Consider the following 14,379-nt stretch of genomic DNA (forward strand, 5'->3'; position numbering starts at 1 on the left):
GGAGGACGAGTGTTCGGCAAACGACTCGACTCGGGACTCGACTCAAGTCTTCAGAGTATTAAACATGACATTTGCCCAAAGCGCTTGGAAAAAACACCGAACTGGACTCGAACCTTAAGAGTGAAGACTAGCAAAACAACCGTTTCAGTGTGTTGGACGGTGTGTGTTGACGATAGAGCTTCTGGATTCTAGATGCTGGACTCGAGCCTACAGAGTCAACTCTTGGCACTGGACTCGAGCCGTCTGCATAACAGTCAATACAAGACCGAGACCTTCGGACTGAAGACTTGCTATTCCAGCACCAACGACTTGGAGCCGGACTGGAACCTTCAACACAAAGGACTCGGGACTCGAGTTTGGCCTTTGGAGGACCTTCTTGCAGCTCCACCTGAGCCTTCAGCACAGGAGACGCCAGGAAAAGACTCGGTGGTCAACTTGTCAGATGAAAGTCTGTTTGTTTTACATGTGAATGTGGAGCCGGGAGGAGCGGGCTAACACACATTAATATTAGCCGCTTGTATCTGTGTGTCTGCCTACGTGTGTGTGTGTGTGTGTGTGTGTGTGTGTGTGTGTGTGTGTGTGTGTGTGTCCAGAGGCGGTGCAGTGAAGGGGAGCTAATCCTGTAAAGTAAGAGAGAACCGGCAGAGTCAGAGGTCATTATCATTCACACACCACTGGACGAGGCGCACACAAAACACACACACACACACACACACACACACACACACACACACACACACACGCGCGCTATTGATATCCCTCGTTTTTTACCAGCTAACATTTTCTCTCATTCACACACACAACGGTGCACACCAATTTTATTCATCTTCTGCACACACACGCACACACACACACACACACACACACACACACACACACACACACACACACACCAGATGGGCCTGGACCTCCCGTTGCCATAAACAAACAGGAGAAGCCAACAGACGACGGCTCGTTAACATCCGGTTAATCCCTCCGACGCCATCAGGCTAACCACCAGCTGAGAAGGCAGCATGCCTCGATCAATACATCTGAACTGATACCTCTCCAGCGATCGATACATGGGATGTGATATCAATACACAGATCGATTCATCTTAAATGATAATCTAATTAATACATCTGAACTGATACAAATACAGCGATCAACATATCTGAACTGATACATATAAGTCGATCAATACATCTGAACTGACACAGATGAGTCGATCAATACATTTGAATGGGTACCAATACACTGATCAATACTTCTGAACTGAAACCAGTGCAACAATCAATATATCTCAAATGATATAACACAATGATCGATATATCTGAATTGCTGATGCGCTAATCAATACATCTGAACAGACACGATCAACATAACTGAACTGATACGCCAAACATCAATCGATATTGCAGTGGATACTGACACGTTGATCAATGGATCTGAACTGATACCGATCAATACATCTGGACAGATACGCTGATCAATATATCTGAAACAGATATCGATGCAGTGATCGATATATTGGCGGTGGATATCAATACACTGATCAGCATGGGCTTGATACTGATACGGTGATCAAAAACTGGTAATGGATATCAATACACTGGTTCATGTATTTGAACAGATAATGATCAATACTGATCAATGAATGGATTTGAACTTCCACTGAACTTCATTGTATCAGCAGTGGTTATTGATACGGTGATCAATACATCGCTATGCGATATCGATACGTAATCAATATGCGCATCTAGATCGTACATTTATAAAGTAATCAATAATCCATGACACTCATTGATACGGTGACCGAGATACCGACCTGCAGTATTTATGTTTGAAGTACTAGTTATTGGAGAAGAAGAAGTACTTCAAGTACTTCCCCTGCAGTATTCCAGAGTACTTCATGCAACTAGACACATACACACCTCAGGATACTACTTAGTACTTCATGGTACAACTCAGTGTACCAAGATACACACTCAGATACTTCATAATATACTGTGATACTTCATTTTATACTGTGATACTTCATGATATACAGCGATACTTCATAATATACAGAGATACTTCATAATATATGGTGATACTTCATGATATACTGTGATACTTCATAATATACTGTGATACTTCCTGATATACTGTGATACTTCATGATATACTGTGATACTTCATAATATATGGTGATACTTCATAATATATGGTGATACTTCATAATATACTGTGATACTTCATGATATATCGAGATACTTCATGAAATACTGTGATACCCTGTGATACTTTGTAAATTACAGCAACTATCAGTGTACTTGTGGAGGATGTGCATCAGGTTAGCGCTGCGCTACATGTAGCTGTGCAGTCCTGTGATGGATGAGGATGCCTCGTGATTGGCTGGATAATGTGGTGGGCGTGGCCTGGCGTCGGACCGATTCATGCTGCGAGTCCTTGCTTGCATTGGCTACCACGGTTATTTGTGTAACTGTCGTAAAACAGGGTTGTTAGCATGAGATGTTAGCTCATCTCTGTTAGCATGCTAACCAGACCTTTACTCTTCTATTACGGGGCTCTATTTGCTTCGCTAACAGAAACATCGCTAACACTCCCGGCAAACGTCTGCCGCGTTCCGGAGCGCAGAAACTTCATCACTTCCGGCATGAAAGTCTTCGCGGCGTTAAATCCGATTCGCCGACTTTTGTCAGCTGACCCGAGAACAACGGAGAGCCTCGGCTGCTAATAACGTCCCCGGGGAGGCGCGCGGAAAAACCGGGGCGACTCCCTCCGCATGACGGCGCGGGACGGAGGTCGCCCGAGGCCTCGAAAGCTGCGCGCGCGCGAGCATACAAGTGCAGGCACCGTGCTTGTGTTACATGACAACCTGGGAATTCAGCTATACGACCTGAATACTGGAGTTTGAACCCGTCGACCGGGGAGCTGGCGGGGGAAGCTGGCGGGGGGAGCCGGCGGGGGGCGTTGGAAGACATCAAAGTTGTGGCGCCGGCTCTGCTGTAACTCCCCGCGGCCCCCCGGGGACGAATCACTCGCAGAGAATCAAGATGTTGTTCCAGAGACACAGGCCGCGGCTCCGCGCAGCAGATTAACAAGTGTAATGCGGTACAGATGTGGGTTCGGCGCAGAACGCCAACCCCCGTTCTGCGACGCCGCCGTCCTACGAGGAAGAGCCCGTCAGCGGCGATGTAGCCGGCAAGGAAGTGCTTTGCGGGATCCGACCGGAGTTCTTTTTCCGTTCCGACGTTCGCTCCCGGCATCTGGGGAACGCTCTCCAAATGTGTTCTCAAGATGTTTGTTTTTTTTTGCCGCGTTACACAGGTGGTGAAGTAACGTTAAGCTCCGCCCCCCCCTTCTCGGAGCGCCGCCCACCGGCCTGGCGGCGAAAGCAGCGGAATGTTGGAAAGCCAAAGAATGCCCAGTTCTAGAAAAGAGCTTCGGCTTCTGGAGACGCAAACAGAGAGATCGCTGTTCTTCCTCTGTTTGTTCTCGGGGGGGTCATGAGATCCTGTTCCGAAAGGTTCCAGACCCTCGAGCTAAAAAGAACAACTTTGTTTTGACGGTAAAATAATCATTTGGACCAGAGAACGATCAAGTTGTGTCCGGGTGGTGTTCTCCGCCGCTCAGGAAAGGAGGTCAACTGTTCTCCAGGTTTTCCGAGCCGCCCCCGGCTGGGGCCCGGGGACGGCGCTCTCGGAACCGCCGAGCGGGTCCAAGCGCGCCAAGTATGCCGAGCGCCGTTTCGTAACGGCCGGGCGGATTTGTGTTTCGGGGAAACGCGGGAGTTCTGGATCCAGAAGCGGCTGTTTGGACCCTGGAGGGGATTTTCAGGCGGCTCTCTTTCAAAATAAGACTCGCAAAGAAGGAAAAATGCAACAGAGGAAGCCGAGGTTCAGGAACCAGGTGTCTCGACCCCTCGCGGAGTTCTGTTTCTTTAACGGCCCGCTTTGCTTTTCCCTTAATCCGATAATAGCGATATTTCACCACCTCCAGGAATCCACCGGGAAATCAGACGCCGCGATTTCCTGGCTCGGCTTCCTTCGCGATTTCTCCGGGGCTCCTGAGCCGAATGTCCAACGCCCTCCTGGTCCTCAAAGCACCACTTGTGCCTCCCCTCTGGGGGAACGTCCCACCTCCTAGAACGTTCGTGCCCATTAGGGAACCCCTGTTCTTCACCATGAGGGCGCCGCCGTCCCTCGCCTTGAAGGAACCCATGTACGACACCCTTCTCGTTCTGATGTTCCTCACATTTCGCCGACCGATGCATCTCGCCCTAGAAGAACCGCGGTAGGTTGTCCCTCAAGGACATTCACCCTTATGGAACCTGATCTACACTCAATCCGAGAAAAAGAAGGCAGGAAGAGATGCTGTCCAAACGGAACATCAGCTGTTCCCAGTTAGGCATACAAGTACTGGCGAGAACCTTCCCGAGAACCTTCGAAGGAGCCAGTCTGGACTAGAACCACCTAGAAGATGCCGGAGATGGAACCACCGCTGTCGATAAACAACTCAACAGATTGACGACTATCTGTCTCTCTAGACTGACCCGGAACCTTCTTCCTCTGCGGTGCTTCTGTCCGATTGGCCGATATTTTGGTGCGCGACATCGCCGCGTCGTCGGCGTACGTCGCGCTCCTGCTGGAAGCGGCGAAATATTAATTTTTGATTTCTGATCTTCAGATCTTCAGACCTCCGATGCAACAAAGCTTTATTATTTTATTATAATTTTTTTTGTTTCCCCTCTTTGTTTTGCGCCGCGGGGCCAGGGCAACCTTGCGCCGGAGAATATTCCCTTATTTGGTATTTTAATAATCTGTCTAGACTGAAATTTGGCAAAAGCGCCCTCAGGTGAGGAGCCGCGGTGGTTTCTGACGAAGGACGTCTGAAAATAAAATCAAAAAACCTGACGGGTACCGACCTTCGGCAACAACCGCAAGAAATTATTTGAAAGCTTTAGAAGAAAAGAAAAAAAAAAAACACATTTGTAATAAATGTGTAACAAACAAGGTAATAAACATGTAACAAGGCAGAAAAGGATGACTTATTATTTTCTTTGTTTTCTGGCGGAGCCTCGTGGCTGTGGAACGTCAGAACCCTCCGTTTTTATTTGTTTCAATGCGTGTTTTTAGTGGAATAAAAAAAAAAAAAAGGGAAAAGACGGCGTCTCCGCCCCCCCTCCGACCGAACAGGCTGCAAATAGAAATAAGAGGCTGGAATCCCGCCGGCCGGGGAACCCTGGAGAACGTTTACCCGGTTCTGCTGGCGGCGCCGCCGCCTCCTCCCCCTCCGGCAGGGAGGTGATTCGACTGATGCTCCGAACAGATTGTCTCTCGGCGGGGGGCGAAGCTGCTAAAGTGTCTGGCGGCGGCGGCGGCGGCGGCGGCGGCGGCGCTCCGCCCCCCCCAAACCCCCCCTCGCCTCCGGATTGGCCTTCGCCGGCAGCCGACTGGTGCGGCGTCCCTGAACGCAGCGTCTCAGGTGCGTTTTAACGCCAGAAACACACTTAACTCTTTAGCTCTCAGGGAGAATTACAGGACAGAGGGGTTTTATTTCATGTTTTTGTTGTTTTTTTTAACATAATTTTACTCCTAATTGTCCATCAGGGTCTTCAGACGCATGTGTGTGTGTGTGTGTGTGTGTGTGTGTTTTATTGATATTTGAAAAACAAAGGGCCAAATGTCAACTTAAGGGGTGTGTGTATCTATTTCTGAATGTGTGTGTGTGTATGCATGCATGTGTATATGCATGATTATGTTTGTGTCTGTGCATGTAACTCTATTTGTGTGTGTATCTTCATGTATGTGTGTGTGTGTGTGTGTATGCATGCATGTGTATATGCATGATTATGTTTGTGTCTGTGCATGTAACTCTATTTGTGTGTATATCTTCATGTATGTGTGTGTGTGTGATTTATTGAAATTTGAAAAACAAATGGCCAAATGTCACCTCGAGGGGTGTGTGTATCTATTTCTAAATGTGTGTGTGTGTGTGTGTGCGCGCTAATGAACCCATGAGTGTGTGTGTGTGTGTGTGTGTGTGTGTGTGTGTGTGTATGCATGTATGTGTGTATGCATGATTATGTTTGTATCTGTGAATGTAACTCTATTTGTGTGTATATCTTCATGTATGTGTGTTTTTGTTAGGGTGTGTGTGTGTGTGTGTGTGTGTGTGTGTGTGTTTCTGAGCATATGTCTGTATGTGTGTTTAACTTTTCCTTGTGTATATTTCAGTGCCTGGGTCTGAGTGTATGCCTGTATGATGTGTGTTTGCCTTTATATGTGAGTGGAACTGTGTGTGTGTGTGTGTGTGTGTGTGTATGTGTGTGTGTGTGTGTGTGTGTGTGTGTGTGTGTGTGTGTGTGTGTGTGTGTGTGTCAATGGAAACACTTGTCTGCATCAACGGCAGACTGATAAAGGCCAGACTGGAGGGGGCGGAGCTTTACTTTCATTTTCACTTTGGCTCCTGATGACATCACATGGTAATAACCCCCCCCCACTGGTTGCCATGGCAAAACAACAATCCGAAGGTGTAACAAAAAAAAACAACACTAAATTCCAAACGTGTCCATGTTCTGACCCGCCGAAACAGGAAGAGGCCGCCGACGCCCAAAAGGGGGCGGGGCCAACCAACCACCCACGCACATTTCAACCAATCAGAGAGTCCCATCTAGCAAGGTGGTCTTTTAAGGTGGTTGAATACCATTGTGATAAAGATGGTTTACGTCTGTTCAGACAGCTTGCAAATGTGTGTGTGTGAGTGTGTGTGTGTGTGTGTGTGTGTGTGTGTCAGACCACAGGGGAGGACCACACACACACACACACAGACACACACACACACACCCACGCAGCTATGACATCATCATTGCGGCGGTGAAAAGTAATTATCACTGGTTCCGACTTTGAAATGTCTGACAGCTTTGTGCACGCACACACGCACACACACACACACACACACACACACACTGCCAAGCATGAACACACACCAACGCCCTCACCCACACCCACACCCACACATACACAAGCTTGAACACACAGGCATGAAAGCAGGCACACACACAGGCGCAACCAAAAACATGTGCACGAACACACACACACACACACACACACACACTAACACTGGAGGCAGCTGGACTACATGTTCTGATGGGATGGTTCCTGCGGAGAACCCGGGCAGAAGAACGTGAAGGTTCCACACAGAGTCCAGGAGCTTCTCGCCGTCAAGGAACGGCTCCAACAGCCAATCAGGAACGAGCAGAAGAACCCCGAGAAGAACATCGAAGAACATGACAGGAGCAGACACGCGATAACGGCGGCTTCTTTATCAAAATGAAAGTCGTTTGCGAAACTCCGTCCTGGTGGCGGACACAGGAGGGCGTCACGGTAACGGCGTCACGGTAACGGCGTCACGGTAACGGCAGCAGGACGGCGAACTCACCGGACGTCCTCAAAGGGGGAGGGGCTTCACATGAGTGGGCGGGGTCGTCTCGGGGCTCCACCTCCTGCGGTCGCGGCTCGCCGTGCTCTGTGATGTTTCCCGAAGTCCTCCGGCGTCGAGCGTCCAGCCGGCAGCGCTCTGGACGGGGCGGAGAGCTAGCCGTTAGCCGTTAGCCGTTAGCTGTCAGTTGTTAGCCGTTAGCTTTATTTTGAAAAAAAACTGTGCTGGCGTTCCAATGGAGGGTGTCAGAAGCGACTCTGTTTATCAGATATGATCGTTTTATTAGGTTTAACCAAACTTTAACCCCGAGGCGGAGTTCACACACACACACACACACACACACACACACACACACACTTGAGGATGAAAGTTGATGGAGGCGGGTCTTATATGTTGAAGGGAAAACCTCTTTGTTACACTTCCGCAGAAATATGCCACCAGTGGTCAACATATACACTTCTGGGAACTCACACGTGCATGACACACACACACACACACACACACACACACACACACACACACACACACACACACACACACACACACACACACACACACACTCACTACTTTCTGTCACATCCCGACGACAGAGGGAGGAGGAAGACGGAACTCCTTCAAGATGGGATCACAGGGTCATGAGTGTTTGTGTGTGTGTGTGTGTGTGTGTGTGTGTGTGCTGAGATCAACACATGGTGGAAGGACAGCAGGAAGGCACACACACACACACACACACACACACACAGACCAACAGGTCTCTTCCTCAGAGTTCCCCCTTTGGGCTCCCCGCTCCCGATTCAGTTTGTGTGTGTGTGTGTGTGTGTGTGTGTGTGTGTGTGTGTGTGTGTGTATGTCAGAGAGAGAGTATGATGTAACTTATTTTAAAATGACTTGTTCGGAAACTTTTTATGCTAAGCTAGTAAAATGTCTTGCCTGAGCATCACTGTTAGCATTGCTAGCGAAACTAAATTAACGCAACAAGCTAACCATGTGTGACCATGATATCTCAGCATTAAAAGCAGCTAGCCTGCTTGCCTTAGCGCCGTGCACCACGGTTAGCCTGCAGGGGACATCATATAGGACGCACATCGTGAAGGACAAATACAAAAAATAAGATTTGGCAACAACTTTTTAGCTAGCAGACCGAGTTGTCTGTCGGTGTTAGCGAGAGGATGATTGACAGCGAGTTAGGCCACGCCCACTGGACGAAACAAGCACAGGGATTGGCTGCTCAGAGTATCCTCAGAAATCCTGCAGGATCCAGAAAGCACAATATCTTGTGGTTTAGCTACAGCGCACACACACACACACACACACACACACACACACACACACACACACACACACACACAGGAAGCTGGTGAGATAAATGTAAATGGGTCAGCCCCCCCCCTCCCCGTCTATACGTTGCAGGTTTTGCAGCCCGTTTGCATCAGACCAGCGTTGTGGCCGCGACGCCGCCTCGACGTCCGCGCCGCAGCCGGTCGCCATGTTTAGCATCCCCTAAGTCGTGCTAACAAATATGCAAATGAGGCCTAATTAAGCCGCCGTCGGGCTCCGCCTCCAGCGGCGTCGGTCTCTGGACAGGAAGTGGATCCGTGCTTTTCTTCTCTCGGAACGGGAAAACAGGGTGATGTTGTTTCGAGCTCCACGCTCCCAGCAGGCAGACAAAGGGGCGGGGCTTAACCAGATCCGCCGCCAATCGCATTCCTCCGACTATCCGTCGCGGAGGCGCTTCCTGATTAGCATGGCGTAGCTTGTTGCTAAAGCGCCATTTGAATCTGAGCGGACTTTCCAGACAAGATGTTCCGCATTACGGATGTTAGCGCTCTAATTGCTTTGCGATGTAGGTCCTGATTAAATAACGGGACGCGGCCCAGCTGATGGCGCGCACATCTGGACGCTTTTAACCAAAACCTGCCGCAAAAACCGACAGCTGGCGGCGGCGGCGGCGGCGGGGGCGGGAGACAGCGAGGGGTGGAGGTGGGCTTAAACCCATGAAATCCAGACGGTCAAAAAGCTGTAACTCCAGCGGGATTTAAGGTAGAACGACGAGGAGGCTTCCCCCCCCCGCCCGGCACACAATGGGACGCTCCGACTCGCCGCCATTTTTTTCTTTTTTTTTTCCCCCCCAAAGTGACACTCTCAGGTCCACAACCGCCGCTGATCTGATCCTGCGGGGGATTAAATCAAATCCCGGCGATGGAGGGGGGAGGAGAGCCGCACTCGCCGTGAAACACTTCCACGCAGAGCAGCCGCTACTTCCTGTAGCGCTGCGCTAACAGAACATGGTTGGATTACTGGATTGGGGAAGAGACGGGGGATTTATCTATAATGTAGCGTCATGCAGGTGGTCCAAGTTGTGTTGAGAACTTAGCTATAGCTTCAAAAGGACACTTTGTGGACATTCCTGCACAGGAGATTAGCATGGAGGCTAGCTAGGAGTTGACCATCGCGTGGAGCATATAGTGGAGGTGGCGCTAGCAGCGCTATGCTCAGTTAGCAAACGTACCTCCATCCCTGCGTCGCCTCCTCCTTGCCACGATTTATGGAGCAGCTGGTCGCAACCGGTGGTAGAAAACGTGCATTGCCACGGCAACGTAAACTGTCAATCAAATCAAAACGACCGCGTCTTCTCTGTGGGTAAATTCTAACCGCGAGTGTTTCTGGTGCTACAACCCGATGACGTGTAATCGCTTCAATCTGCATTTCCTCCGCGCGGCGTTCGCAGCTGCACAACAAAGATTTCATTACCGGACGGCGGCGAAGCCCCTCGTCCCCCTCCAGGAGTTATTGGAGCAGGATACCGGGGCTTCTCGCGCCGCCGACGACCCAATATGTCAGGATGACCGGCAGAAGCTAATAACAGAACGGGACAAAGAGGCGGCGAGCATAAAGACGGCGGAGGTGGAGGTGGTGCGGAGGGGCTCCCGCCACCTGCTGGGAAAGTAATAAAAACAGACGTTACAGCTGCGGCCGGCCGTTCACACGCGGTACGTCCGGCCTGCACCTGGTTTGATTGCGTTAGCGCCGGCGCTCCGGGGCGGGCGGGGGTGCACGGGGGTGTGCGGGTGCCCCCGCAGCAATCACGCCACTTTATTGCATGTCACGCCGTTCCGTGGCGCCGCTAATAAAACCCACGGCCGCGTCGGAGCGCGCAGATCCAGCCGGAGGGCGGGCGGGCAGGCGGGCGGGCGGGCGCGGTTAGCCGAGCGACCGGTTTGATTTAGCATGAACGAATTAGGAAAAGCTGAGAGCCGCACAGATTCATTCATACCCCGGCATCCGGGGGAGGGGCTAGCAATTAATGCTAACACTTGCAGCCGCACATTAGCGGAACCGCGTGGAATTTAGCCGCCGGCTTAACGAGATGGTAACTGAGCTAGCGCGTCACGCCACGCCGACTCCGGGTTTCAAAGGGTTTATTTCCCGCGCGAGACGACGGGGAGCCAATCAGAAGAGAGTGATGGAGCTTCTGGTCACCAGAAGGAAAGGCTGCATTTTAACGCAAAAAGAAAGACGCAAGTCGGACCGGAAAAGAGACGCTACCGTCCCGGGCTACGTAGCCGTGGCGTAAAAAAGAAAAAAAGATTGATCAGTCAACCCTCGGAGCGCAACAAGTGTGGAATCTGTGCGTCGACTGCAAACAAACGGCGAGGAGCCAGAGGAGAGCGAGCATTATTTTTAAACATCAAACCGGCGCCGCGGCGCTTTGAGCGCAGCGCCGAGGCTGTATGCGCGAGAAAAGGCAAATAAAGCGAAACGAGACCGCGGCGTTTTCCTTCAAGGCAGGAAACGGCGCCCGGGGACCGAGATCCTGTGTTTTAAGTGGCGCCGTATAGCGGCGCCGAACACTAATGGATGCCGACAGAAGAAGGAGAAGATCCTCCACTGATGTCGGAGAGAGACGAGCCGCAGGGGGAGCAGAAGGAAAAGGGGTCGAGTGAGAACCGGTCGGCTGGCGTATTATGGGATGTTCACCGATGTTAGCGCGGCGACCGATCGGAAGCTAGACTTGGCCGCCGTAAGCCGCACCTACAGTCCCTTCCGAAGTGACCTTTGCAGGTAAAGGTCACTTTGGGGTACAAGTCTAACAAGGAGCCGGAGTCCCACTGGCGCAAAAGGGGCGGGGCTTCACCCGGACGACTCAGCTGTCAATCAGTGTGAGCTGCCAACCGGAGCGCAGAAGCCTGGAAAAGCGAGCTGGAAAAGCATCGAAACGACCAATTAAAGGGCGGCGAAAGAGGAAGAGGAGGCTCTTCACTATCACCGCACATGCTCAGTAGGTACCCTGGGAGGGGTGGTGGCCTCCATCCGTCCTCCTCGGGGATCACTCGCCGTTCGGACTGTATTTTCACACCACATGACTTGCATTTTTCTCCCTCCCCTTTGAAAACATCACCTCCACCATCTCCTCCTCCTCCACCTTCTGCTTCCCTTGCCAGGCAGAAAAGGCAAAGCGGTGGCTTCAAGCCAACAGGACATTCAGATAAGATGCTGATGAGCAGAGGAACCTCCGCCCTCCTCGTCCTCCAACCCCCCGTAAGCTCCGCCCCCTCCGCCCAACGAGAAGCGCATTTGACCGGCGTTCTTCAGGTTCCGAGAGGTTCCTTGTCCGGACTTGTTCTCCGAGAACGTTTGGGCAGAGAACGTCCGATGGAGAAGGTTCCGCCGTAGAACGTCACCAGATACAATGACTAAAATGAAACTCCCTAAAAAACGTTCCCCTTTGAGCGTCTCAGAAACGGGTTCTCCACAGAACGTTCTCCGAGTTCTCTGAAGAACCGGAGGACTTCCGGACGGGTAGCTCTTCTAGCTCCCCCTCCCTCCACCGCAAGCTCCTCGCCAGGCGCGGCGCCAAAACGCTCACGCGAGGAACCGGCGCAGCGCTCGGGCCCCGGAGCCACGGCGACCTCGCGCCGGATTGGTCGGCGGCGCCGGAGGACGGCGTTCTCTCCGACCCGGCGACCCCGTGTGGTCGGCAGCTCCGCGCGCTCTCCGGCAGAATGCGCGTCGTCTCGAACAAAGCAAACAAAAGCACCAGAAGAAGAAGGAAAAGAACGGCGCTCTGTTTTGGCAACGACCGAACGGCCCGAGGCCAACGGGAGGAAGAGGAGCAGGAGAGGAACCTCGCGGCTCCGCCATGAAGGTTCTGCAACCTCGGACATGAAGGACAGAGCGAGAACCCGCTCGTACTCGGGTTACAAAGTGCACGGACACTTCAGCACAATCCGATCTCTTGTAGATGCTGCTCGGACGCCGGGTACCAGGACCGGTCGCAACAGAGTACTTCTGCCCCCCCAGGACTCGAGCATACCGAACTACTCGGGGCGGTTCTGTTTGGCGGAACGCTTCCTAGAACCGGACGGTTCTCATTTGCTGCTTCTGAACCGAACCGGATTCCCTTCCTTCTGTTGAGAAGAACAATTAGCATGTTTTTCTTTCTTTCTACCTAAGTACTTGTATGCCGTAAAATGTACTAACCTGGGGAGTTGTGTTGACACGGGGGATGCAGCCGACACACACACAAACGCTCACACACACACCCTGACAAAAGGTTATGTGAGCCTAAGCTGCATACTTCTGTTACATAAGACAAATCAGATACTTCTGCCGCCACAACCTCCGAAAGTATCCACGTCACCTAAAAGTCACCGTGTAATGAAGTACTCCCGCTTTCCAAAAGTACTCGCCCAGTGCGCTTTCGACGCCTAAAACTCATCAGGTACTTCACAGGCATCCAAAGGCTGATGGCGTGTTTGTTGCCTTAGCAAAGTATTTCTGAACCCCGGCCAAAGTACCGGTGTAGCCACACCCAGGCGGTTATACTGTCAAACGCATGCGGTATCCGCATTGCCTGAACTCAACCACAAAGTCGTTGCCTGAACAGGTACTCGTGATGTCTTTTGATACTTTCAGGATACGAGGAAGTTAAATTTTTCCCGAGTACCTTCTTCCTGAAGCTGAAAAGCTGCGTTACCAAAACAGAACCATTAGTTTTGTCGCCTGGACAAAGTACCCTTAAAGCACAGCTGTATTTCTAAACCTTAACGGGTATTTGTGTCACTGGAACAAGACGTAGTTTTCTCGAGTTCCTCTCGTACTCCGGTTGCCGCACCTTCATCCGATCTTTATGCAGCCGACCCCGATCCAAGTACTGCCCGGACGCAGTACTTCTGTAGTCAAAACCCTACGGGAATCGGCATCGACGACGGTTTCGCGGAGCATGTAGTTGTTCCGTCAACGAACCGAAGTACATCTAAAAGTACTCGCGGCGTCCAAAACACGACCGCTTCCTTTTGGCGCCGAAGGGAACTTTAACCAACCCCAAACCTGACGAGGACCTCAGTCGCCTCACCCCGAACCCGCCGTCCGACGCTCCGGCAGAACCACGATCGTGGGAACGCTAGCGTGGACCGACGTTCTCCTCGCTCTCACGTTCTCCGCGGGGGAAAGTCGTGTATTTACACAACAACAACACAACTGCACCAAAAAGGGGGGGAAAAAAAGGAAAAACGGTACTCTCGTGATTTTTGCGGTTTGTTTTGGAAACTTGTGTCGGACCCAGCGAGTCCAGGGAGGGGGTGGGGAAACGGGGGAAGCAAGAAGGGGGAGCAAGAAGGGCGGAGCAAGAAGGGGGAGCAAGAAGGGGGAAGCAAGAAGAGGGAGCAAGAAGGGGGAGCAAGAAGAGGGAGCAAGAAGAGGGAGCAAGAAGGGTGGAGCAAGAAGGGGGAAGCAAGAAGAGGGAGCAAGAAGAGGGAGCAAGAAGAGGGAGCAAGAAGAGGGAGCAAGAAGGGGGAGCAAGAAGAGGGAGCAAGAAGGGGGAGCAAGAAGAGGGAGCAAGAAGGGGGAGCAATACTGTATATTAGCAGCACGTGTCGCTCGCGATACATGGGCCGGGTTTTTTCCGAACACTGTAATTGTAGTTCTTGCACTCCCACATTCTTTTCCAACTTA

At 51.5% G+C, this 14,379-nt stretch overlaps 1 protein-coding gene across 1 annotated transcript in view; it reads right to left on the reverse strand.

Annotated features, from left to right (window-relative positions):
• Nucleotides 1-14,379, reverse strand: part of LOC147219572 (zinc fingers and homeoboxes protein 2-like) — a 60,541-nt gene that overhangs the window by 37,024 nt on the left and 9,138 nt on the right. Inside the window, exon 2 of the mRNA XM_086171171.1 lies at nt 7,426-7,563. The gene's annotated coding sequence lies outside the window, so the exon portion shown is untranslated. The remainder of the gene's footprint in view (nt 1-7,425; nt 7,564-14,379) is intronic.

The sequence above is a fragment of the Fistularia commersonii genome, chromosome 24 (genome assembly GCF_037954325.1).
Source record: "Fistularia commersonii isolate RoL2024-O1a breed Wild chromosome 24, RoL_Fcom_v1.0, whole genome shotgun sequence".
NCBI lineage: Eukaryota > Metazoa > Chordata > Actinopteri > Syngnathiformes > Fistulariidae > Fistularia > Fistularia commersonii.